The sequence below is a fragment of the Varroa destructor genome, unplaced genomic scaffold (genome assembly GCF_002443255.2).
Source record: "Varroa destructor unplaced genomic scaffold, Vdes_3.0 BEIS01000006.1, whole genome shotgun sequence".
Taxonomy (NCBI): domain Eukaryota; kingdom Metazoa; phylum Arthropoda; class Arachnida; order Mesostigmata; family Varroidae; genus Varroa; species Varroa destructor.
The window spans coordinates 22,551,740-22,578,385 of NW_019211459.1; the positions used below are offsets into that span (position 1 = coordinate 22,551,740).

A 26,646-nucleotide genomic window follows, 5' to 3' on the forward strand; every position below is an offset into this window, starting at 1 on the left:
TTTTGAGGGAATACCTCATGAGTCACCAGCCTAGTGCTTCGCGAGATCCATAAATATTGCTATCCGATTCAAAACAGCTTGCTTCAAAGATAAGATCACGCTAGCAAATACACTTAATTTCAAGTTTATAGGAGATTATCTGTTCTCAGAAGATGGCATCTTGTATAAGCTGTACTACAAATTATACCTAGTGTACAAAAAAATACACCTATTTAGCTAACTTGTTAAAAGGTTCGATTATGTCTGTGTGAGAGCGCTAAACTGAAAATGCGTCATTTGTCAACCCATCGCATCATAGTTCCATAATTATAGACTTACTAGGGTTTCTGGGCGACAGATTGTGACAAGTGAACTTTGTATCCCTCTATTGAAAATAAATCAGTACCAATGAGGGGACTCTGCCGCGGATGATAATCTGTTGCAAAGCCATATAGCGGATGTATTAGATTTTCTCAATTCAGTGTCCTGCGTCTTTACCGACCATCTAAAGATATATGTGTTGTATGCAATCGCCTTGGTGGCATGGATGACGCTTTTCCTGATCACTATGACCGGTCGATTTTTTCAATGGGTTCAAATCCGAATCGACCGCTTTGCCAAACGGCAGCGACTCATAATGCACTATTCCTTTCTAAACACCGTATTACTCTGTCTGACGTCGATCTGGGCCTTGCATTGGATTGTAGGGCATTGTTCTTTCCTTCTTTATTATCCGTTATACTGTACGTTATTGTCGTACGTTTCCCATCTCCCATAGTCCTAAATGGATTCACCATTCACACTCGGTTTCGTTGCGTTCCTATGAAATTTCGCAGATAAAAACATAGCGGGCTATCCTTTGCAGCCAGTCTTTTGACGCAGATTGATGATCGATGCTTAATCCATTGGTGACGTTATAGCTACTGGTGTGTTGGTCTTGATCAGCGGTTACGGTAATTTCTTCTGTAACTTGTTAGCTGCTGCAAGGAGCAGCTTTTATATCAAAATTTTCACAACGGAAACGACAGAACCACCTGTGGGTTATTTATTTTGACCGTTAGCAGTTCAGATTTTTCTATGGGACCGAGCAGTGTTTGTGTTTTTAACCCAAGAAGCTTGTGAAACATAGCAAAATATTTGTAGAAATTTTGTCTATCTTCGAAGCTCCCCGTCGTAAGTTTGAAGAACCGGCTTAGCATATTGACTATGCCAAATTTCAACTTTCAAACGACATCAATGCCAACGACTCATACTGTTTGAGAATTTGAAAGCCATCTAGCTAGTAGAGCCGTCAGCGGTTTTTCGACAACTCGATATTTCGTAGTTCCGCTCCTCGATTCGAACGAGAAAAACAAGATAGGCAACTGGCGGGCAGTCGATTTATATCAATAATTCACGACGTCTTTTGTTTTCATCTCCTACGATCCCTTTACGTCTGTGAGGCAACGGCGACAGCTGCGGTCAGATTTCGTGGTTGGGCCTAGCGATTTCTGGATTGTACGCATTCCATTTTTGATATCTAAATTAGGCGTACGTTCCTGGATCTTGGAACCATCTAACACCAAGTCTACCTGAGCTTTTAACTTTAAAGTAAAGGGTTATCACTTTGAACGATCGATTCCAGCAAACGTTTCCAGCAAAGGATTCTCAAGGACAACGTTGCGGTGAAGAAGGCAAGCAACGGCCAGTCGTAGTGGTTCGTAAGTTGCGACCTCGTTCTGTCCAAATGAACTTCTAACGCTGAGGATGATCTGAAAAAATAACTATTCGACAACATTTTTCAAAAACAAAGGCTGAAATTAATTGTGTCTTGGGCATTATTTGTAATGTATCGCCCAAGGCAGTTAAGCCTGACGGATCGTTCCTAATGCAGAAGTAGCGAGACGTACACAACTGGACTGTTCGTCAATAATGAACACGGCCAGCTGATTCGTATTTTCGTAAGTACCTGCTTTTGTTTCTTCGCAGACATCTATTACCTATTAGGTAAGTCGCTATAGAATCGACAATTGTCGTGAGCAGTTGCAGTTGTGTAGAATGGCTCTCTACATTGGCATGTTAATTGTATGAGGTCTTTATATCTCGGGGAACATTAGGCCTTAAGGCTAAAGATGAACAGAGGTTGGGAGACAAGGCGTCGATCATGTATGCCAAAACAGTTATAATACAAAGGCAAAACCTCCCGTGAGAGAAAACGTTTTTCAACAATGGACAATCGCTTTGAGGCAACACACGTTTTCAATTGTACTTGAGATCTACAGAAAATATTTTGCGATATGCCAGTAAATCTTCACAGAAATTTCGCTGAAGAAAGGTGACGACAAGTAGAGAATACGCTACGAGCATTTTCGCATTGGACTGTGTAAATTAGATAGCGAACTTTCCAAGCTTGCCTTATATCTAGGATGGCGCATTTAAATTGGGGGTGACCTTGGAGGGTATTGATCGTAACGGGCAAGTGTTCATCCTTCACCCCTGATATCCGACAAAACCCACTTCTTTTTAGAATAAGACAGCGAAGTCATGATGGCGAAGAACAGTGTGTAATTTTTCGAATTTATGCGAAGGCAAGCTATTACACGATTTTTTCGCTCCGGATGAACCTTCACCAATTAGAATTTGCCTGTTACTCGAAACCTACATTCTTGCCTGTTTTCAGTCCGCTCCTGAAACTTTCGAGGGGCTCTTCTTTGAGAAAAACGGAAGATTTCCAATAGGGTTTAGATTAGCTTTTTTGGCGCAGAAGTTGACGGCCTTTTTAGGGAGAACAATAGCAATTGCTGACTGGATGGTGCATATGAGCTCTAACGGTTAGCTTTCTAGGGCGTTGTTGCATTTTTTTAGAGCCCGCACATTTTGAGACTCTCAGCTTGCTATCAGTCTAGAATTCTTGTCTGTGCCGATCAGACGATAGCTATCGGAAGTTTTATTTGCGAACTGAAAAAGGAGTAATCCGAAAAATGACCAATAAATGCTAAAACCTCGGATAGAAGCCTAAGTTAAAGTGGACGGTGGTGTTACTGAATAAGCATGGCCACCAGAAATCGTACTTCGAGTACATGCAGAAAAAATTTCCTGAAAGGTCTGTTTTTGTTTAGCTATAGCCTTAAGAATAAGGCAAAATTTCAATTTACACACGATGTACACCGAACAAAATTTAACTCCTTACGATAACTTCACCAGGTTCTAAGACTTCCTGCCTTAGGGTAAGCGCGCGGAAAAATTGGTGTCAAAAAGATACAAATAACGAAAATTCGTTGCGTCTAATCACGTTTAGCGTTGAGGCCTGCATAGGGTACAACTATGTCCACTCTTGATCGGTAGAGAGCTCCGATTTCGCCGTACAATGTAGTGCCTCAAACCTATAAGTCAGTTTCCAAAAGTCGCTCGCTTTGAAATATCAGATCCCGATTTTTTTTCTTAGTGAGATAAAAATTAATGCTACAGAAAATTATATGGGAACTAAATGAGGACAAATTATTAGTTCTACGATAAGAAACCTCTCCATGAACTGTTCAGCCCTTCAAGTAGCGACGACTATGTTTACGATGACCTAATCGTCTGCTAATTGCCTAGTCAATATATCGCAATGGGTAGTTTTAGTACTAATTCTGAAATACCACCACGTTGACGGGTAATAAATTTTGACATGATCTATGATTAGCGCAGATCACACTAACTCTTAAACTCTATGCACGCAGCTAAGCGGCACTATTCGTACTGCCACTTACCAAAAGGGCTCTGAAGCTATCCAACCCCAAGTTTAAGCGTCCTTAAGCGACAAAATAGAGGTTATGTAACTTGATTTCACTGTTAACTTGTCGAAGATACGCAGTTAATTTATACAATATTCTCTCTCCCCTTTTTTCTCTAGAAGTGTTATTCCTTCAAAGTGATTGTCCAATTACTTTGAGAGGCCTGAGGCCCTACGGTCCGGATACTATGGACGCTACGTTTGGTAATCATTGACCATTTTAATTTCGAGGTTTGAATCCATCCTCGCCTTGATAGTTTAATCAACGGTTACGAGTCCGTTTGTTTGTTTAATCTCGAAAAGATTCGTAGTAATTGATATAAACTTTTCCTAGCGAATCTACTGTACAATCGGGTTACGACTTGCGGGGTAAGAAACGTTACGTAACAATTTAATTAGCAGCGAGAAGAACGCGTTCGTCAACTATTGTCGCGACAGCAAATTTCGGAGACCGCATTTTAATGTGAGCTGCTGGTCTGTCTGATCTATCGGAACGATCCAATGTCCTAATCTAACCATTGTACAAGCTTATGGCTTAATCGCACATTTATGGCTTTCAACGATGCCTGTGTTTATGAAAGGCCATACCTTCATAGCAAACTCATCCCCTATTTACATCCAAACCTATAAGAAGAACAGGCACACATCCTATTTACGCCTATTGCTGATTCCGATAAACGGCAATTAGGCGATCAAGGCAATCACAATTAGGACAACGACCACTTGGGCTGATGACCAACATCTTTTGAAAGAGCCGCCATTGATATGACATTCGTATAAACCTTAGTTATGGGATAATCTAGCGCGTGCGTCGAACCATAAATATATGTTCTTCGTCACCACCGTTGGCCTATCACCAACAGACACCTATCATCGCTGAAATAGTTAACGAAATCGGTCCCAGTCCATCCAAGTTCAATATTGCTGACTACGATGGTATTGTTGACATCACGGGCTGTCATCTGAGTGTGGTCTTCTATTTAAAATATTGTACGAGTAAAGCACCACTTTTCTAGTTGACTGCCAATACGTGTACGATACGCCAGTCGTGAAATTTTAAGCCAAGGTGGAACTTTATTCACAGCATTGTCAATACTCTCAGTTTGAAATAGGCGAACCAGGTACACGTTCTCACTGGCCATAACGTATCTGAATCGTTTAATTGTGTGCCTGATTCAAACGAGGCGTATTCGCACCTGCGATTAGAACAACGTCGCCGTACGGGAACAAGCCCACTAGTGGTCGATGGTGACCTTGACAAGGCCCAGCCGTGCAAACGAACGGCACTCTTAGAATGCACCATTAGGGCCTTTCTATCAGGCAGTGAACGGGTCGAAAGAGTCTGTTAGTTGGACTTAGAGCTATGGCGTTGCTCGGCTGAAGACTAATCTGCGGCGATGAAGAAACCGTTGTCGGCGTTGTCGAAGCGATCTACCCAGTGCATAACTGGGATTATTGCCGATTATCACAAAGGTGGGTTTTGTGCAGTTTCAATCGTAGAAATCAGCGTATTTCATAATTAATAGCTCATCAATAACTGTGAGATTCCGCAAAACCGTATGTATAATAGTTTGGGCTTTAACGACGATTGAAAACTTTCTTTAAATTTTTTCTAAATTTATTCGTACTCAGTTGGAGTCTATCTAAATAAGGATAGAATTAAAACTAGTTTACTTGGTTCTAGGAAAATCGGATCTTTGGTCAGTATAGCCATCATAACAATAACTCTTTGTTAGAAAGCCAGTTATAAACTTTCGTGGGATTTATCGTTTGAATTCGAAAGCTTTTTTTTTTTTTTTTTTTTTTTTAAATAATCCAACCTGCTTTGGTCTTCAAAGGTCACATGGTTTGTAACAGGTCCATACGCTTGCTTACAGCAAAACTTTAGCAGTCTAATAAGTGAACTTCATCGATTTCAATGGGAATATTTTCGCTACCGCGATAGCACCACTCCGGCTGTTGCCCATAGCCCAGACATATATTGGCCCCCGTTGTTGCTAGGCGTATCACAATGTCTTCTTCCTAAAGCAAGCAAAGAATCAAAGTACTGCCACCGGACAAAACGAAAAGCCAGGATAGCAAGACGCGCGAAAAACTGACGTAGCAAAACAATACTGGACCGAGACGTGCGACGAGTTGACATAGACTAAGGTAAATTGTCACCCGGAAACGTGTTGACTGCCTGTAAATAAAAATATACAGGCCATAACATATTTAAAACAGTGGTAAAATGGTTTCTCCTAACATGAAAAAAAGGAAATACTTCGTTCTGCCGACTGTTTTCGCCTGAAAATAATGTAAAATGGCTAACTCGGGTGGGGCAAACACCAGAATCTGTGATCGGGTCAACGGTAGCGTGCGTCAACATTGTCACAATGAATTTTTTTTTAGCATCAGGTTCTAGTCTATGCGCAGCATGACTCTTATTTCCTGCAGTGGTCGTATAACACTTTTGAGAACTGCCTTATTCCAGCCTTTTAATCTGTCACAAAAATGACCCCGTAGAACTGCTATAACGATGCCAAGTTATTAATTATATACAGTTAATACTTTATAAGTGCTGGGAATAAGCTTTTGTTTTAAAATTATTCAATTGGTGGCCTTTCCTCCTGTACGAAAATATCGATAAGATTTAAACGTCAGGATCCAGACTTGTGGCTGATATGGGAGAAAGCGATCACTGAAGGCAGTAGCAAAAATAGAAATGTTCAGACGGCTAGATTTTTGTTGGTAGAATATGAAGGGCGTCTCAATTCAAATATAGCATCTTATTATGACACAGATGATGGTGTTGGCCCAGTATATTTCACAAAAAAAAATATTCTAAATAGATACACACCTGATTTAATATCGATGAGCTGATGGATATATGGGCCTCATAGTAAAAAATTGCGGAAAATCAGCCCGGACCCGAAGCTAGTCCACAGTGAAGGGACAGGCAGCATAGAAGCTAGCGGTTCTAGCTAGCTATGGATAAATCGTAAGTCATAAAGCCCCAGAAACGAGCTTGTAGCTTGCAATTATTCAACCGTAATACGGATAAATATCTCAGGATGAACTGCTTAGAATCATTCCAGGACCTAGAACACAAGAATAGTATGACTTTTATTGCAATTGCAGAATAAGGATCGTATGATATCGTTACGAAATATGTTTTATTTTAAAAATTCGTCAATATACGAAAAAGCAAATAACTACTTATAAGGTCCTGTGAACTATCGAAAATGCTTGAATAGCTATCCCTTTCCAACTGATAAGGTGTCACTTAGCGTCCATTCTATCTAAAAGTGGCTCAGAAAGCTATAGCTCTAATTATCTTTTATACATATACGTATATATGGCTCTTGTATTGGACAAATTTCTGAAAGAAATACCTAGCTGACGATAGCGCTTACGTCGAACTGTACGATTTCTCAATATAGAGGCAACTTATCTAACTTTTTTTTTTCAAAACCAGTCAACAGTTGAAACGACAAGTTTGTCGGGTAGCTTACCATCTCGCACTGTACCAACATGATCTAATTGTACTGGAATACATCAACAACCACAATTCCGGTTCCAGGCATTTTAGGTTCCCACAAATTCCAAACATCCATTCTTTTGTTGAAACGTTCCAGTTACTATGGCAGTCTTCAGCAGTTATACCTTCTAAAGAGAAATTATTCCAAGATGATACAATAGTAAATATGGTATGATGGATTCACAGGGTCAAAGCCATAAATTTTCTTGTTCGAACAAACTAGAAATAGTTCATCACCAGATCAGTGGTCAAGAAATACTACTGATCTGGTGCTGGTGACGATCTGATTCTACCAGTGGCTAGCTGTACCATGGCTGATCAGTGTACAATCTTTGTCAAGTAAGGATATCCTCTTAAAATAAGCGCTCTGATGAGTATCTGAACGTTTAAAAGACACGTTTAGCGCTTAGGCATTTATTAAATTCTGTCCTGGTAAAAAAAAGGTCTGACGCATATAAATCGTTCTTTTCTGAGCCACCAACGGCTCATGAATGGGGAACAGTTGATGCTATAACAGTCTAAATGACTTTGACTAGCGTGTGCGTTTACTCAGCTCCCTATTGCCCATCCCAACGAAACGTGCAGTGTGTACGTGTACGCTCAGGTAGACTGTCACCCGCCTATGATGCAGGACGCTCGTGCTAAGTGATAACTATAGCTCCTCCAATATTGAGTCCCTTCAGCAAGTCTTGCTCGAAGCAGGAAAAAGGCGTCATAACATAAAATTGTTTGGAGAGTTAGTTGATACAAAAACTGAATAATACATTCATCCGCTCAAAAAAATAAACGCTTAAAAATCGTTACTTGTATAGCATTGGCTCTATATATCCACAAAATATGGGAATACCATTAAAAACTAGCCAATTTAAAGATTTATCGGATAACATATACACTTGTGCTTAAAGACTAAAATTAGATATTATCTAGAATTAACTGTCTTATTAACTTGTAGTTCAACCTGATTAAACCCCAGTGGAGTCGGAGCAGGGTAAAATATTACATCCTTCTAAGTTCCTCGGAACAGATTAAGCTCCTATGTTTGCGTCATTGTGAGAATAATTTCGAAAAAACCATTCTGGTAATTTAAGGAAAATTATCACGGCCTAACAAGAGAACTTGACAGTGAAAATGGGAGATCCAACAAGCAGTAGTCTAATGCTAGGAAATCAAGTACCTCTTTGCAGTTCCTTGAAGTACGAGCACACATATCGAGCGGCTTCTGAGATTTTTCTAAATTTTGGAAGGCTACATTAAGTCCAGCTAAATCTCCCATCGCATACAAAATTTTCAGCTGAAACTTTTCTGAGAAATAACGATTTTAACTTGGATTTAATTCAATTTATTTTGGTATGTCAACTGAGCTCTTCCCGGATTGCCGATTCGACGTGTACACAGTTTACTAGTGTTCTCGGAGAGTGTCGTTGACCTATAAGGAAAAGGGCAGAATAAATATATTTTTGGTTAAAGGAATCGGAAAAAAATGGTATCTGCTCAGGGATAAGTGAGGATTATATAAAACTTTCTAATTATGTAATACCTTGTTACCCTTACCAGTTTAAAGAAGAAGCCACTCATAGGTGCTACACGAATTAAAAATGGTACTATAGAGTTGGAATCTAGTTGCTTTTTAAGCTTACTTAAATAAACTATGCAGTAAAAATACTCTTATTATCCTTACTGCTCTAGAAATTCCTTACCCTCAGCAAATGTTGGGTTTGCTACCTCATTTGTGATAGGAAAGTTCCCGGGGGGGGGGGGCAAATATTGCCCAGCCACTGATACATAGTACGCAACATGCACAGTAAAATTCAACCTGCTATGCATTGTAATGTTGCACTAATAATGCCAAGGTGGTCCTTCATAATAACTGTCTGTATAACCGCCAGTTCGCCCGTCTACTAACCTCCAGCTGATGAACTCGAAGGCTACCTAATGGTAAATAATCTCCCAGTGTTGTTTTACTGACTCGTGGCCTCTGCTGTTTACACTGGGTGCTACTTGGCGCTAACTCGTTCTTTCAGCGACGGATAGAAGTCTTTTTAAGAAGCGCATGCCCCCCCATCGCTCTCCAGTCGTCCTTCTCTTTCAACTACTCCATCCTAGCAAAATTCTTTCAATGGGCACGTGTACTTTGTGCCTTTGCCTAGTTTGTACGCATCCAATCGTTGCTATATGGGAGCAGTCACAGCGCCATGACACCGTCCGTAAGTGATTAGTCTGCAGACGACACTATTCGTATTAAGTGGTCCTTCGTTCTAATTTAGACGAAATTATCACATTTCGTTGGTTGTGCAGCGTACTAGCTTAATGAGAAAATTTCTGGGACGAGGAATTGGAAAAGGAAACAATGTCGATACCGGCGGATTCGAATGCATTTGAAAGCGGTGCTCTAATATGAACTTTAGAAGTACATGGTAATTGCGGATTATTCGGCATCACTGTTTACAATTACTTGACGAACTGGGTGAAAAAGTCGACAATCTAAAGGCCCTGGAGTGGCAAAAGACAGCATAAAGTGGTCTTGTTATATAACGACCTTTGGTTCTATGAGGCTTTAGCAGTGTGTAACTCGTACTCCTGCACCTATTGGAATTTATGCGTCCCTCCAGCTCTTTCGAGAGTAAACGACGCGAAGCGATAGCCAAAGGTCCGAAAAACGGATCGATCAACGGACCGCAGCCATAAATGCCCCTTTATTAATTGAAGGATGCTACCGTCGCCCAACCAATGGAGAAACACTACGGAAGGCCACATAAATCACCGTAATAGGCAAATTTTGTCATATCAAAAGTTAGTACAATTTAAAATAAACCGAAAAACAACGTCATCTTCTGTGGTCGTTTCTCCCGATGGAAGCTCAGCAGACACAACACACAAAAACATGTACAAAAAGTCGTCAGCGTAAAGAAGCTTGCATGCACCGCAACTAGAGCCGATTTGTTAGAGGACACAGATCAGGAGACGGCGAGCTCCTACTCTAGCCTGAGCCTCAGAAGCTACAAAAAAAACCTGGCTATTTGAGTCGAATCGACAGATGGACTATCACCCTTACACCTATATAACACTGTTATTCAGGTCGTATATGCGAGTACTGCGCGTTAAGCAAAAGAGGGAGAGAATGGTGGGGTTTATGCATGAGCTCCTTTTCAATCCACTCTGCTCAGCTCGACCTACATCGAAGCCTGTTCCTGGTGATGCGCTCTCAGTAAGGACGAAGTCTCCTTTTTCCATTCAATTCATTGGAATCACCGTAAAGCTTTCGGAGGTTGCAGCAGGGCTGGTCGTAGATCTTCAGTGCTTAGCTATTGTAGCTGAACGGTCACTACAATGACGCGACGCCGGGGCCGTTGGATTTAGCTGTCACTGACCATGAACTGCGTGCAAAGATGCACTCAAAAGGGGGTACGGGCGTGCCGTCATTGCAAATACGACAAATAGGAAACGACGTTCTCCATTTTGCCGACCACTGTCGGTTTTCTGCTATCAGCAAAGAACACACTCAAATTCGCAACAGCGCACGACGGCTAACACCGGCCACAGGCAGCAGCCCCCCGCTAAAACGAACGTTGAGTGCATCTGACTGCCTGTAAACGTGTGTCAGCTTTTAAGCGACTGGAGTTTAAATGATTGGCAGACAAAGCATCACAGACCATCGTCACTTGCCGACGATGTGGCGATTTCATTTCATAGTAATTTTATTAGCTAAATCCGTGGACCATAGTGAGATAGACTTCTTGGGCTTCAAGGTAGCTATAACGCCGAGGGTAAAACAAGCCATGGAAATATTACGTGCAATAACAAACCAAAACAAGTCAGGATACCGTTTCGTTCTGGCCATTAGGGTTGACTGCATTTCAAATAACGTTTGTTTGTATGTACATATTGTTCGAAGACAAGTTTCGCTCTAGACTATTAGCTTTGATCGTATCGTCATCAATGAAGGATGATTGCTTTCAGAAGATTCATTCAAAATTGCATTGATGAACGAAGCGAGGATTCTACTGAATTTCTGTTGTTTTTTAAGCTGTCCAGATGATTGTGCAAAGAAAAACCAACATGTACGTAGCCTGTATAAATGTACTCTGTAGAAAACCGTCTTTATAGAGATCCTTCAGACCGAACGCACAGACGGTTGTTCTTATACAGAACGACACAAACGAATTAGTTACTTAAATCCTTTTAAAGATAATTGTGAAACGTGAAAATATTAATTCGATATTTATATCCCCTTCTTTGGCAGAGCGGTGCGTCATAAACGGTGTGATGGATATTGTGCAAGGGTACATATCAGCGGGTGCGAGGAAGAAATGTTAAGTTGTAGATATATACGGCAGCGTTAGGATTTTGTGTTTTAATAACTAAAGGGACAGGCTACATTAATGACTCATTTTCCCTCGATAAAAGATCCCCGGTTCAATTATTTGGCCGTATTCGCAGGAACTTTATCAAACTACCGTTATTTTCATTGTCCTTTTTTTAGCACTGTACAGGATGGCATCCGCTAGCTGGCGAGATGCCCTACGCCATATGTGAACAAAAAAGCCTAAAATAAATAATCTATCATATCTGATTCATGGATTTGAGCTCACACAAGTTATTTGATTTCAGATATAATACGGTTATACTATCATTATCGATATGGCTGTCTGCACGACCAAGCTTCTGGCTGAAAGAACTTAGCGGATCGCTGCTTCGACAACCCGTATGAAGAAGGAAAGTTCTTTATTATTATTACACAATATAAACGGTACAAGACATTAGGATCAGTAAACTAAGGCTCAATAGTGATGACTTTTTTTCCGCACCAATGTATCGAATATTGTTCACTCGTTTGTTATGAATAGTTGCATAATTATGGTGCATCTGTGTCGTTGATTGCCGCCTTAATGGCGCTCAACACTGAACTGCCACAGGGTAGGTCCCAGCTACGAAAGGTACAGGTACCTTTCCCCAATTTCAGCGCTTGACCACTCTGCCCAATCTTACGTGTGCTCTCTTCCCTCCATGTCTAGTAATTAACACACTTCCCAGTTTCTTTAGCCAGCAGGAAGCGATTTCGGATGCCCAGGTAACGAAGTCCATTTCCGTTATAGTGTCAAAATGCTCTACGACAGGCTCCCAACACCGAAACGTTTGCTTGTCTATCCGACCAGCCATGAGAACCGAACTGGTCATTGGTTTTCTTACAGAACCATTGACCAAGAGAGCGGTAGACACGCACCAACCTATTCTCCATTGGCTTTTAATATTTTGTAGGTGGTCATTTACCGGGTCCATCCATTGAGTAATTATGTCCTGCAGATCACAGCTGCACCAAACCCAATAGTGTGATAATCCCGGCCAGTGTACAAACTATGTTTTTCGTAGAGACAGAGATATGGTCTGTGAGAGGTTCGGCCTCATCTTTGCTACTCCTTTGCTGCCCGTTGACTTCTTCGAGTTGCTGTTGAGTCTAGAAGGGGAATGCGATAGATCCTTTCATACTGCAGCACGTCATCGACTTATGCTTGTAGCGGTTACCATACTATGTTAGGAGGCGGGATATGCTTCTATGGCAAAACTGCTGTCCTTCATGCATCGCACACACAGTTTCGGCGTTGCCACTGCCGAAGTGGCCTAGCTGTGAATGACAATGACGTTTCGAAGATACCGCTTCTCTTTGGGCCGCCCCAAGGCTGAACATCGTCGTCGAACGAGAGAACCCTGATAGTGGTGATGGTCCATCCGCGGAAAGTGGGAACAGGACCTTAGGAACGAGAAGAAGGCGGTGGTCGGATCATCGGTCGTGGTCGTACGCCATCACCGGCAGCGTAGAATGCTTGCCACTCGATGCTGCCATAGTGGGCCTGCCCCAAACGGCTATCCACCTAACCAAAGGCGCCGTATTACACATTGCCCTTAAGGGGCAAGCTCAAGGTGGGACCTTTTACCATAGTACACCGTCCGACAATGAGGGGACACTTCCGTCGATTAGGCGCCCCTCTATGTTACCACTACCACCTTCTCTTCTGGCCCGGCGACCAGCTTCCGATTAGGTGGCACGCGCAGCACCATGAAAAAGGAGAACGAAGATCCTGAGCTCACGCCTGCCTGCCTGCCTCCCTTCCCGATCTCTCTCCAGCCCCGGCAAAACTTCACTCAGGCTACTGCCAACGCCGATGCCCCTTATGTTGATAGTGCTACTGCCTGCTCGACTGCTACGTAGCAGCGGTGCGACGAATGGAGAGCGAAGGCAAGAAAGAAAAACATGAAGAGCCTGCTGTAGCGGGAAACGGTGATGGCCTGGATCGGCCAGCGCTAGGACTAACGCTGGTTGGTTGGATCTTTGGCTTTTTGAGCTCTTTGCCTTGCCACATCGCCGCGGCGGAGTGACGGTCGGGGCAGAGCTCGGGTCTTGAGCAGTACGGGGAGGGCCTTTTCGGGTGGCTTTCAAAGTAACGCCTAACGTTCGACCGTCAACTGTGGTGTGACTTTCGAAACAAGAGACGATCAACGTACCCACAGCACAGCAGCGGCATGAGCAGCTGAATTCCAATGCAGCGCGTCATGAAGGCAGTGTAGTCACCGTTGGCTGTCAACGGGCTGAATCAACTTCGAATATCGATAACAAAACAATTTACGCTTTTTAGCCGCTCGTCGATTGAGCCAAACAAGAGCAGGCACCCTGGCGAGCAAAACGAAAATGGCGGGTAAGTGAGCGTCGTACAACAGACTTTCTTCACTCGGCAGCATCTTTATAGAGGGTGCAGCGATTCGCTGATGTCCATGATGCTACATAGAGTGGGTATGGCTAAAGTCGAACGGATGGGTTAGCCTTATGCTGAATAAGTTCACGAAAAAAGTAGTTTTTTTTTGGTATAAACATTGCGTTCTGAATAATCGGTCAAGGTTCAGCGCTCCTTTCGGAATTTTGTTCATTCGATCATAAACGCTCAAACTATAGACCAAAGTTCACTTTTAAAAGCGACTTTAGGGTGCAATATACCAAGAAAAAAAGCTGTCCGCTTATGTACTGTGTTTGATCGGTAATAGATAACTGAAATCGTTAATAATGTTATACATTACCATGATAGCGGGATTAGTACGGCATATGCCTGGTGGTGATGTGTGTTTTTGAAGTATGGTAGGATTTATGTTCATACATGATCGTCTTCAAAATGCCTAACGATGATCCTATTTGTTTAACAATGGGTAACAACTATCCACAGGTATCAGGTCAGCACAAATATCTTTCGAATACAAAAAGTATTTTTAAGAAACAACCTTTTATGTGGACTTGCCGCAGAGAATCGGCACTGGCAAGTAAAATGCATTGTTTGACTATTAAGAATTGGTGTTTTATGTGCTACGCCGGATATACAGAAGAAACAGTTAAGCAGTGATTCTTAAAGTTTAAATCGAAAAATAATCAAAGATCAATATTTATATGGAAATCTACAGTCCCAGTAAATAATCTTCGCGTAGATATAAAGTTTTGAAAGAGGACCCAATTGCGTAATGAAAAACACTAAAGAGAAAGGAGAAAAATCATGTTTACCTCATGTAAGGCGAGATTCAGCCTTTGACACACCCAATTAATGTTCGTATTATTACTAATGACATTAGGCAGTTGCTAAGTTGAGCCTGCTACCCTATGGATATCAACTGCCCATAAAAGCGATCTGCCAAGACAAAGCGTTGAGGTTGGCATGGGGTACCCACCGCTACTATGCGACTCTCGGAGGAAACGAAAGCACTGAAACTGACAAGCCCTGAGTGCTTACACGCGTCTCGTAAAAATGCTGTCGAAAGAAAAAGCAGACGTGAAATCATTTTTTTAATAAAAACACACTTTTATCAATTGAAACACTCGTGCAATAGAAGTGTTCTTAAAGTATCCGAGTCTGGTACGAGCGCTGCTTATGAGCAATAAAAAAGAGCGCTGCAGTACCCTGAGGTAATGATTGCCAGAATTGTTTTGCCTGAAGACTCGAGAAGCGTTTAGAGACTATGAAATTCACTGATAAACGCTTAAATTTTAGAAAGGGCTTGGGCTTTTGCGATTGGTGACTTGTTACGAAAGGATGTTTACCTATTTTAGCTAGCATCAACTGTACGAGTTGCAATTGTTGAATTGACTTCACCATATCGCATCAATTTAATGAGCTTCAAGAGACATCAATAGAATCGTCGATTTGTAAATGGTCTTAAATGGCAGCTTCAGGCATATATCAACAAAAGAGATGATCTTAAACTGGAACGAACATAGTTTCTATTGAACACGATATTTCCTTCCCCGGTAGTGTTTCTGTGAATATGCGAAGTCGTACTATGTCGTATAGAGTTTTGCTAGGTGGATAAGATAAGACTAATATGGCTGCGGAGTCCTCTTGAGTTAAACATAGCGGCTATAGAAGATTTATTACTAAATACCAAAACTAGACCGCCGGAAATATTCTTTCCACCACAGACAGGCCTGCTGCCCCAAGTGGTATAGAGGCATGCTGATTTATACGCGTTGTTTTATGCGTTGTGTAGCACCTATTGACCAAATACGTAACGAACCCCGGTTTCTTCGATTTTCAAATAACTATATTAAAAAACAATGGCTTCATAGAAGCGAAACTTGCTACGTATATAATATTGATATTAGCGACTTTGTGCCAAAATTAGGTCTCATTCGTTGGTACTCACTTTCGGCCAAATAACCACGTCTGTCTAAACAGAAGGTCCTTAGGACAATAGTCCAATAGCGTGAGGCAACAGGATTAAAGTACTATAGTTAAATAAAAAGAAATCAGTGGAGCTCAGAGAGGTTATTGCCGACCGTGTGTGGTACTATGTGTGTTTACTGTTTCCATTAACTAACAATATTAGGATAGATTTTTACCGCTCCTTGCTAATGACAACAAGGACAAACGTTAACTGCGTCGCATTGGCCCTTATTGACGAAAGTTCTCACGGTTCAAAACGCCTAGTGGTACCTCTATTAATCAGTTTCATAGTCATTGCAAATTCATTAAAGTTTTTTCATTGCCATGCATGACGTTTTTTTATTAGAACAAAACAAGGCTGCTATGATTTTGACGCCGTATCTTTAGCACGGGCCTTTTCTTAAGTTGACTTTTTTTCTTTAAGTTGACTTATTTTTAGTTGGGCTGGTATATGAGGTCGTAAAAAGCTCAACTCCTTTACCTTTTTTTTTTTTCACGTTTGTACTTGCAGCATGTGACGGGTGGTCTTAATGGAATCTTCATATAAATTATGTTTAGTCGCATCAGCACTTATGGACATGCTGCCTGGCTAACTGGGAATCCGCGTCGAGATCATCGGAAGGGGTTTCAAACACTAAGATCTTCAACATCTAACAGGGGCAGTCACGCACGGCACAGTGGCTACATCTCGCTTGAGCCTATCTGCACTTTGTCGGTAATCGAGCACCCGAGTAGAAGAGGATATACTCAATTGTCAGGACGCTCCCCGTTTTTCCCATTGTATAATTTCGTGCGCTTTGATGTCCTCCACTGTTGACCAACTTCATGAGATCGTATAGAACCCATGTCATAAAGCGGGTGGCAGTGGCCCTTATTCTTCCCTCTACATGTCACACATTGTCGAAAAGCCACCACGAAAAGAACGAAAGTCGGCGGAAGCAAACGCATTTGTTGAGCTATGCATCCCTGTAACGCTCTACACTAACAGCGATTCGCCAGCCGCTTTTGCGTCTTCCTTCTTCGTCTACTCTTACTCAACCACCATTAAAGGGCCTGGCTTACAAATCTATCAATGACCGCACCACACTTGCAGACTACACGCGGTTGGTGGGTGTTGACCTGGTTGGAAAAACCGCTTTCCCAGAGATATCCCCGGGTGATTCTAAAATACCCAAAGTCGACTTCGACTTTGACTCCAAGCCTATACTCCATCGAAAATCTGGCTGGGTGGATCGTTCGACGCCAAGCGTTGTGGCACCCCCATTCTGTCCCAAGTTACTCCATACACAGTGTCCGCCATTGAATACTTATCTATCTGCTTGCCACTGCTGTAGTACGGCGTTTCCTTAGTGAAGTGTGGCTTGCGATGGGTCGTTGTCACCAGGAGTGAGCGCGGCTATGCGTATACATGTGTTTAGTTTTCGTTTTAGGCGAGTCTTTAAGGCTCAGGCCGAGCGGCATACCCAACTGGAGAGATTATCGGCCGAACGCCCCAGGCAGGCCAACCAGCCAAACGGCTAGTGCAGCATAGCTATCAACTGTGGTCCCTATGTAGCGACTCTATGGCGAACTCCTTTTTCGCTATAGAACGTTAGGTGCACCAAGAGGCTGCTGTTGCTTCGGCTACAATAAAGTTCAGGAAGGACAACAGCGAAGTGACAAAGTCAAGAGCCAATGGCGATGGGGTTCTTCGGGAGTATGCTCAGGGTAGGTATCAGGACACTGTACATAGATATAAAGCTATATCATCATTGTACTCACCGGTACAATACACAAGGACAGTCGGCACCATGGCGAAGTATTAACAAAATGTGCTGAAATGGCGGACAAAGGGAAGGATGGTTGCCGGACTGGAGCCTTCAGAATGAAAAAAGTTTCAAAGAGAGGAATATATGGCACGAAAATGCTTAGATGGGACGGCCCTTTCCTTTGTTATTCGCGACCACCACTAAAAAACATGTTTAGCGAAAGAGTTTAGCACGGGTGGCGAGCCGGCAGCGGCGTCTACGTAATATCCTATTCGTTTCCGTTCAACCTTGCCATCTTCGTCGATTTCAATGCGCTTGCTGAAAGAAACGACGTAAATACATTAACAACATTATGATGATAACCTTCGCCCGTGGGCAGCGCCGTCTAGGAAGCAATGTTCAAGCTGTGCAGCGTTTATACGTCGTATAATTGTGTTGCATGTTAAGCTGAACGACTTGCTTTCAAAATGGATACAAGCACGTTACCGACAGGCTTACCTTTGCAATTCAGCTTTACGTAGATTTGAACCGTTCAAAAGAAAGATATATTTGTACGTATACACACAAAATGTCCAATGGTAAATTTCTGACGTACGTACGGCAAGGCGAGGATTTGTCTGGTGAAGAGGCGATCGCAGTTTAATAGAATTCAAATCACTCGATGTTCTAATGCTGATTTTTAGCTGAATTTCATGATTAGCGAGCTAACGACCGTGTAGCCCTAATTTACTGTAGAGTTCCAGTAGAACATGCGTACAGGTATATGGCATAGGTATATGCTTCATATGCACACCGTTCTATGAAACAGAAACAATCTCTTATGCTCCAAAGCAAGTAAATCGGCCGTACTCGAATCAAGTGTCTTTATCTAGCTTAAATAATCTGGTAGAACGAGTCGCCACAACTTCTTGCCCCATTTGCCGAATTCAATTTGAATAATATAGTTGTTTGGGTAGGTATCTTCTTTTTTTATTTCGCAGGTCTAATGATGCGTTCTATGGAACCCGGATTCACCGAGTAGATGAACAGTTCCGTTACCGCTCGTAGGGCCAAGCCTTTAATGCAAATTTCCCTAAAAACTCGTCTCAAATACATTTGGAGGGCCTGAAGTTTGAGCTTAACCAAGAGGGTTTTTAAAAATAGCGTATGCTTTTTTGTATGGCACATATTGGAGTGGCACTCTGAGCCATAGAATTCTGCCGTATATGCCATACAAATCTTCAGCTGTTTCAACAGGTTCTCTGCCTCGGTTAAACACGAATAAAAAATGTCGAAATTACTGTTCTTCGCCAGATGACATACCCCTTTTCAGAGCCCAAATTTAAGGTGAAATAATGTGATAGAAACAAAACGATACTGGTACTTTATAGAACATCGACAACGAATTACCTGAAAATTGAACCAATCAAGAAAAACAGCTACCATCAGTTCGATGACCCAATATAGAAAATTTCCAATTCAAACTAAGTGATACATTGAAACTCTCCAGGAATCAACAACTATTAGAAAATTATTAAATAAATATAATAATAAATAAAATAGACTATTAGAAGAAACTTGTTTTTCAATCTTCTTCAAAGATCAGTTCTATTTCCTAGTTGAACTCGGCCAGCTTACCATGGCCGAATATTAGGCGAACTGTGAAGTTACTGCTTGGCACATTCATTCGATCGGCATCCATATTATGTAATTTGCTTTTAAAAAGAAGTTCTAGACGTGTTGACAAATGTCTTCTGGCTTTGAACTGGTAATGGGACTATTTCTTCTCATCGAAATTTTTCTACGTTACAAAACAAAAGTTCGGTGAAACGCTTCCAGGACCGATTAACGATACCCAAAACGTATAATTCATATTTTGCTAAAATTTGGACCATTGAAATTATTGAATCAATTAATTAGCGCTCGTGCCAGTCAGAGTTGACCGAAAGGCTTTTCGGACTGCTCTGATTCTCGGTGTGCAAATAAAAATAAAAAAAAAAAAAAACACTATTGATGCTGACAAACTGACTAAAAACAGAGATATTAACTTACCTCTTATTATATCTAGTATTAATATTAAGTAGTCCAAGAATACTGACTGTTTTAAGTCGACTTCGCGGAACATATTCATATGCGCCATTTTGATAGACGACCTTTTGTTATTTTTATGGGAACACTATAATTCCACTGCTGTAGGACTTATGTGATTTCTGAAAAATTGCCATAAATAATTTTTGCATCTCTTAATTAACACCATTTAAGAGATCAATAGCCCCAGACGATCAGACAATAGCCTCACAATATACAATCGGGCCTGTTAAGACGGACGTACTAACCGGACAGTTCATGATATATGTGATTTGGCACTGTCATGGTGGGAGCAGACGCCTTCTCTGTTCACTAGTCCAGCGGTGATTTTTTTTATTGGTTTGTTGTAATCTTGTTAATTGTTGACCGTAAAAATCTGAACTAATCGTTTGCTAAACGGTAGCGACTCCTAATGCGCGATTCCTTTTTAGTCCCACCAAAGACATGGTACTAGCTCCTTGTCACAGATTGTAAAGCAATTATTTTTTCTACTATGGTACTGTCACATGTGGTGCCCTGTTTAGCACCCGTGTCGGAACAATTGGACAAATGATTCTGCGCCAATTCGCGTGGCAACCGGCCATCAAACTTCTTTTTGCAGTTTGCTTTCTCTAAATGGTTTATAACCGGTTCGTGATAGATGCTCAGTGCCTGGATGATGCCGACTCTTGCCAAATTTTCACAATAAGCTCATCAACTTTTGTCACAACTAGTCGATCACTGCAGGGAGTACCTCTCATATTTGCGTATCGGAATTTTCAGTAAAAAATTAACAGGTCCACCTATCTTTCCGAATAAGTTTACCCGGCCCTTAGCAACACAGATTTTCGATGGCATTAAACAGCATTTGTGTCTTTGTCGCAATAAAATTGTAAAATCTAACGATTTTTTCACTTTCATTTTTTAGGCGTTTTATCTCAAGTCCCAATGAAGACGTTCCAACAGTTTTAGTAAATCTATTACATCAAATTTCAGCCACCTTTGATAAATTTCTCATACGATAATACCAATTTGGAGGACCATCTGCTGCCTAAACAGCCTAACGTCTATTGAATACAAGAAACTTAATTTTTTTCATACGATTACAATGTCCGATCTAAAACATAAACGCGTTTCTCGCATTTCGATACGCATACTTTCGCTTGCACAATTCAGTCTATAGAAGAATTGGACTGATCAGCAAATACTCAGCTGCCTGCCGTGTTGAAACATGTGCTCGGACACTCCAATACGGAGTATAATAATGCGATACAAAATTTTTACTTGTAATTTTATCTCACCAAATCGAAAAGATTTCGTTGAGTTGCTTAGCTAAGAACGTACGTAATTTCTGTGTTACAGTCAAACGACTAAATAGAATCGATTCTATGTTTATATTACGACTAAAATATTTCTCACAATTAGTGTACATGCATTGGAGAACCGTACTGTACTTCTGCGGTCAGAAGACATAAAAACCAAATTATGTCGGCAGCCCGCCCTCATGTATCTTAGTGCACAGTGCCAGTCTTTCTATTCGGTAAAGCCTCGAGTTCGCTCATAGAAGTAAGCACATTCTCGATTTGTTCATCTCGGGTTGCCCTGGGGCAGAAAAGCAGCTACTTTGCCCCCCTCCCCTCCCCCTATTCCCTCACCCATACATACAAACACCGACTTAGTATGACACCTCTTTTACTCTACGAAACCGGATATCCAGCTGAGGCTCACGCTTTCCACCATCTATCGATAAAGTGAGCTGGCTGGCACATGATCACAGTAGATGACAACAAGTAACTCGAGAACTGTGTAAGTAACCGTGCGTTGCAATTTAGCACGTGGGACCTCCAATGGGTCCTAAACAGCATCCACACCTATGGCCCATGCCTCTTCACTCTTCTGCTGAGTCCATCCCAGTTTGGTTGCAGCCCCTCGTATATGCTCCCTTCACTCTCTCGCTTGCCCTTACTGTGCTTAGTAACTTCCTGCCGCTAAATGGTGATCGCCGGGTTACCCCCGAGCGTTCTGTGAGCGTTCCCTCACTATGCAATAACCCGCAAGAACCGCGTCCTGTATTTCTCATTTTCTCACTATGTCTATTTGTGGATATGTATATACCATTAAACACCCATATCTAATGCCGACTTAACACCTGTTTGTAACCTAGTAATTGATGCTAATGGCGCCAATTACTCGTAGGAACAATTTCTGGATAAAAATTAATTTTACAGCTGAACACATCGTTGGGCCGTGGCCTGACACCTGCAAGCTACAACAGGTCGTGCCCCGACGAACTTTGCTTTGTACAGACAAGTGCAGTTGTTGTTGCTCCTACATCAGCGTCTAATGTGAGAAATATAGGCGGATGACGCCTACAGATCGCCCAATACTGTAGGAGACATTCTCTCACCAAGCGAAAACGCACAATGAGCCTAATCTACAACCCAGTTGCCACTGAACCACCTACACCCAGAAGGCTAACGTAGCTTCCAAGGTAAGATCCTTTGGCCAGACTTTCCTTTTTTAAGCTTCTGTTTTTTCACTAGCTAGCCCGTGGCGCTCTTTTCTATGGTATCGCAGGACAAGGATTCAGGTAGCAGCCATGGCGGTGCGACTAAATATCCTCATTGTCACTTCCGGGTAGAAGAAATGCTAAGACAAGCTAAGAGTAAACTTGGCGCTTGATTAGAAAGATGGATATAGATCGGCTCCGCAGTGGTACGGTAATAATCTGTTTGCGCCGTCAACTTAGGGACACATGGGGCGGTCTAGGTTCGAAACCGCGCATAGACAAGTTTTGCGTTCCGTAGAGGCAGCCGTCCGAAGTATCGCAGATCGACTTAAAAACCGAATGTAGAAATCTCAATTTTTATTTATATGGTTGTAGGACCGCCCAAGTGTTGTTAAGGCTTCACTGGCCCAATATCCGCTTGAATGAAATAACTCTAGTTTTGTTGTAAGCGGATTTTGTACTTCATGCCGTTTGAGCTCGCAACCAAAAAGTAAAGCTTGACGGTAGAAACAACATCTTGATTTTAGGATTGAATAGGAACTCTTTGTTGATAGTAAAAGTCACCTACGTGTTTAGCTGAAGATTTCGCCTGAATAGACACTTTCGAAAGTTTACCTAGCACTTTTAATCCGCACATTTAAAACCCTCCACCGATTTTGCATTGTTCGATCTTGGCACCATAATGTATTTTCTGCAAGAAAATCTATTCATAAAGGGCACATTTTTTAAAATTTCTCTTTGAATATCCAACAAAATAACTGCTATAATCTGATTCCCGTTTTGTCTTCTTTAAAATAAAATCTGGCGTAGGACATAAAACAACTTAAAAAATGTTCAGGTGTTTTTTAATTTAAGCAACAAAGAACTTTTAGTTAGCATATTTTGTTAAGTGCGGATCCCTAACATATGTTCAAGTATCCGCGTACCCTAATTTGTAGCCGACTTGTGGAGGTTGCGTATAAGAAAGAAATGCTTCAATAAGGCAAGTTTGATATGTTTCACCATTCGTTCGATTCATTCTCATTTATAATCACCCACTCCTCAAAAATTTTACCGTATTTTAACACTAATGATCCAAATTTCCAAACGCTTTTGCAAATGAAAAATGCCAAAGAGCACTAGCTTACATATATATACTTTTTTTCTGAGTAATCTATACGCAAATCACGATTCGAATATTTTGGAATAATTTAATTTACGCCTTCTTTACGGATATCTGTTGAGAAAACGGGAGAGAGAGGTCCTAATTCCGTTTTGCGTCGCAACGCATTGATCCTCATAACTGAGGTGACCAGTCCAGCACCAAAGGCAATACTGCAGAAACAGTCATGTGTGCATATTCGAACTTATGGCAGTGTACGTGAATTGAATGTATGTAGATACCTTTCACTTCTTGCTTTATGCTTTGACACAAAAAAAAGCATATTTATCAGCTTTAGAATTGTGCATCGCTAAGATGAGATTTTTAAAAGACGTTCATCGTAGGGAAAGACTGACTGCATGTAAATTGGTGTATGTATTGCTTGCACAGGCCCAATATTTGCTAACAACACAGACAATTGTTCACAACAGAATTAGGTTTTTAAATCGATATTTGGGTTACTTACATAAAGTATGATTCAAATAATACGATAATAAAAACATGTAAGCAAGGTTTATTACATTTCAACAACTACATCTCATTAAAATCTTAATGTGCTACATTTTTGGGGTAACAACAGTTTACTGGGCATCATTCACCTGTTTAAACAACACCATTCCCAAATTAGACTCTCTCGATATAATAGAATTCCACCAACGGAAATTAAAGGAAGGGTTAAAGAATCGGGCGATCGGTTCGCCCCCTAGTTTTACACGATTTGAGCAACCGCAGCGCCCCCTTACTGACTAAATTGTTTGCATTTCGTGAATCGTCCTCTTCCCATATAACATTAACAGCAGACTATGGCAAGCTTCTAAAATCGATGTAAAAGAAAAGCTGTACAGCCACAAGTCGATTTCTTCCTATGAAATGATTGATAGCGATCAAACGACCTGAATTTAACGAAGAACTTCTATGATGTAGCTCGACTACGCGTGTTCTATCGCCTGCATCGTTTGTGCGCATACGATACCTGGTTTCTGTGCGAGGTTAACGAAAATCTCCAACAAAAGCTTCTGTTCAGTGAACTAAAATGATGAAACGCTGTGCTATATGCTCTTTCAAAGGCTCCTCAGCCGAAGAGCGTGTGAAACATATTGAACGAGCTCACAGACGCGTTCCGTGTCTCAAGTGCCCTCAAACGTTCAAGAAGATTAAATATTTGCGCCAACATGCCCCACTTTGCTCAGGACTTAATGCGCAGGACGTGTCGAAACATTCCCAAATCGCTGCGACGGTTCCTAAGAAACAAGGTCTAAACCGAGAACTTCCGAATTCCATGGACATGATTTGTCGCTTTTGTAAAGCAACTTTCAAAAAGAGGATCTACATGATGCGTCACGTTAGAAAGTTTCATCAAAAGCTAACATTGAGGCCGGCGACGATGACGCCCTCTACGATAGATACGACAAAAATACAGAATACAGATATGAATAGTCAAGAGAAGCGAGCACAGTCTGAGGATCATGCAGGCACTATATGTCGTTTTTGCAATTTGAAATTTAAAAGAAAACGTTACTTACTCCGCCACGTTAAAAAAATTCATCAAGAATTAATGTTGAATTCAGCGGTGACAATGGGTACAAACTCGGAGAACGAAAGCATTGTTGATGTGAGAAAAAGCCAAAAATCGTTGAAGAAAAATGACTGCGACGTCAGCAACAATGGCGGTCATTCTCAGCTTATTATTAACCCGTTTATGAGCTGTGACAAAAAGAACAAATGTAATATCTGCGGAGAAAAATATTTCCAGAAGAAGCATCTGCAAAGACATATGAGCATGTTCCATGAAGGTGGCCACAACTGTCCCAACTGTTCACAATGGTTCAGGTTGCAAGGATACTTTAAAAGGCACCTTAACGCGTGCACGTCCGTAGGAGAAAGACATGGACCCATCGACCGAAGAAAAGACCCTTAGCCTTCTCATCTTTCGTTGTTTATAATTTTTTCTAGTGTTTATATACATGAAAAGAATACGAATTATCCCTACTGTTATATTAGGTATGGATAGGATTAGGTGGATATTATTTACCAATTAACGAAATGATATCAGGATAGGGCTGTACCTGATCCCTCTTGTGTGCAAAAATAATAACAAACTCTAGAGGCCCTACACCTTAGATTATTTAGAATGCTGAATAGAGCACAAGAAATCGTGCGTGCTGCACGACTCAAGTGATCATTCATCATAACTCAAGATTATTTAATAAACAAAAGTGTTAAAAAAAAAATGAAAATGTGTAGATGGAAATTTGTATTACGTATTCCATAATGGCATAAATTACAATTCAATTAATTCTGTTGATGTGAGATATGCACGAAACACAAAAATCACGATATGTTCTAAAACGTAAATTATGCTAAGGTATAAAAGTTGGTGAGACTGTATAAAATACTAAAAATACAATCTAATTTGAAATCAAAACGTGTCCCTCTGGTTTCGTCAACAATGATGATATTTTCTCTATAATTATCTGTAGGTATCTTTTCAGGTATATTTAGATAAATGTTATCCTTACTACCTCCGTACAGCTAACTACACATGTAACGTAAATAACTCGATTGGTTCTTAAGTATTTTTATTTATACGTAGTATATTTGAATATAAATTAAACCTGTACAAGACTAGAACAGTTTTTCTACGAGATACGAAAGCGCAACATATTAATAATAAAAGCTAATGGGTTATTACTAGGTTGTTAATATATGTAGTGGACCGCTAACCCTTAAAGTTACATTAAGGTCATATATCAAAAAAAAGAAAATTTCTCTGAAGGCGGGTGTACTTTGGAAAAAAAAAGACGATTTCTTTCCACAGGGCTTATCGAGTGTCACTTCATTCAGTTTCTAGTTCTTGCATCCAACATAGGCATCTCTAGCAGTAACTTACGTCCTGGTAAAATAATGATCCAGCTAAAAGGGACCAAAGAGCGTAAACTATAATATGCAAACCTACCATTCGATTTTTTAAAAATTTTGTTGGAAACTATTTACGCATATAGATATAATCGCACTTTCTTTTTTTGTCTTCTGCGAGCTATCCTAATTGACACATAACACTGAGGTTCACGTATATAAATAGTTCGATATTAAGTAGTGGGAAACCAATCTCTAATATGCTGAATATCAAATCGATGTATTTACACCGCGATGACTTTGAACATATTTTTTTGTGAGCTAAGTTAGCTGAAAATGCATTATAAAACAAAAAATACGCAACATTATACTGGGACAAACATATATCGAATCCACCAAT

The 26,646-nt window shown here is 41.0% G+C and overlaps 1 protein-coding gene and 2 long non-coding RNA genes across 12 annotated transcripts in view; 1 reads left to right on the forward strand and 2 right to left on the reverse strand.

Moving 5' to 3' along the window:
• LOC111253430 (uncharacterized) overlaps nt 1-26,646 on the reverse strand; it is a 440,857-nt gene that overhangs the window by 46,854 nt on the left and 367,357 nt on the right. The gene's annotated exons all lie outside the window — the stretch shown is intronic.
• On the forward strand, nt 4,745-25,846 carry LOC147754996 (uncharacterized). 3 transcript variants are annotated; one of them, XR_015330152.1, is made up of 5 exons: nt 4,745-5,206; nt 5,611-5,884; nt 11,862-21,546; nt 21,969-22,231; nt 24,315-25,846. It is a non-coding gene; the product is annotated as an uncharacterized LOC147754996 (long non-coding RNA). The 3 variants fall into 3 exon arrangements; XR_015330151.1 differs by having other exon boundaries at nt 11,862-22,231; XR_015330153.1 differs by having other exon boundaries at nt 16,458-22,231.
• LOC147754997 (uncharacterized) lies at nt 5,330-11,876 on the reverse strand. The gene is made up of 5 exons (XR_015330150.1): nt 9,157-11,876; nt 8,428-8,679; nt 7,228-7,381; nt 6,573-6,813; nt 5,330-5,915 (listed from the first exon to the last, which is right to left on the reverse strand). It is a non-coding gene; the product is annotated as an uncharacterized LOC147754997 (long non-coding RNA).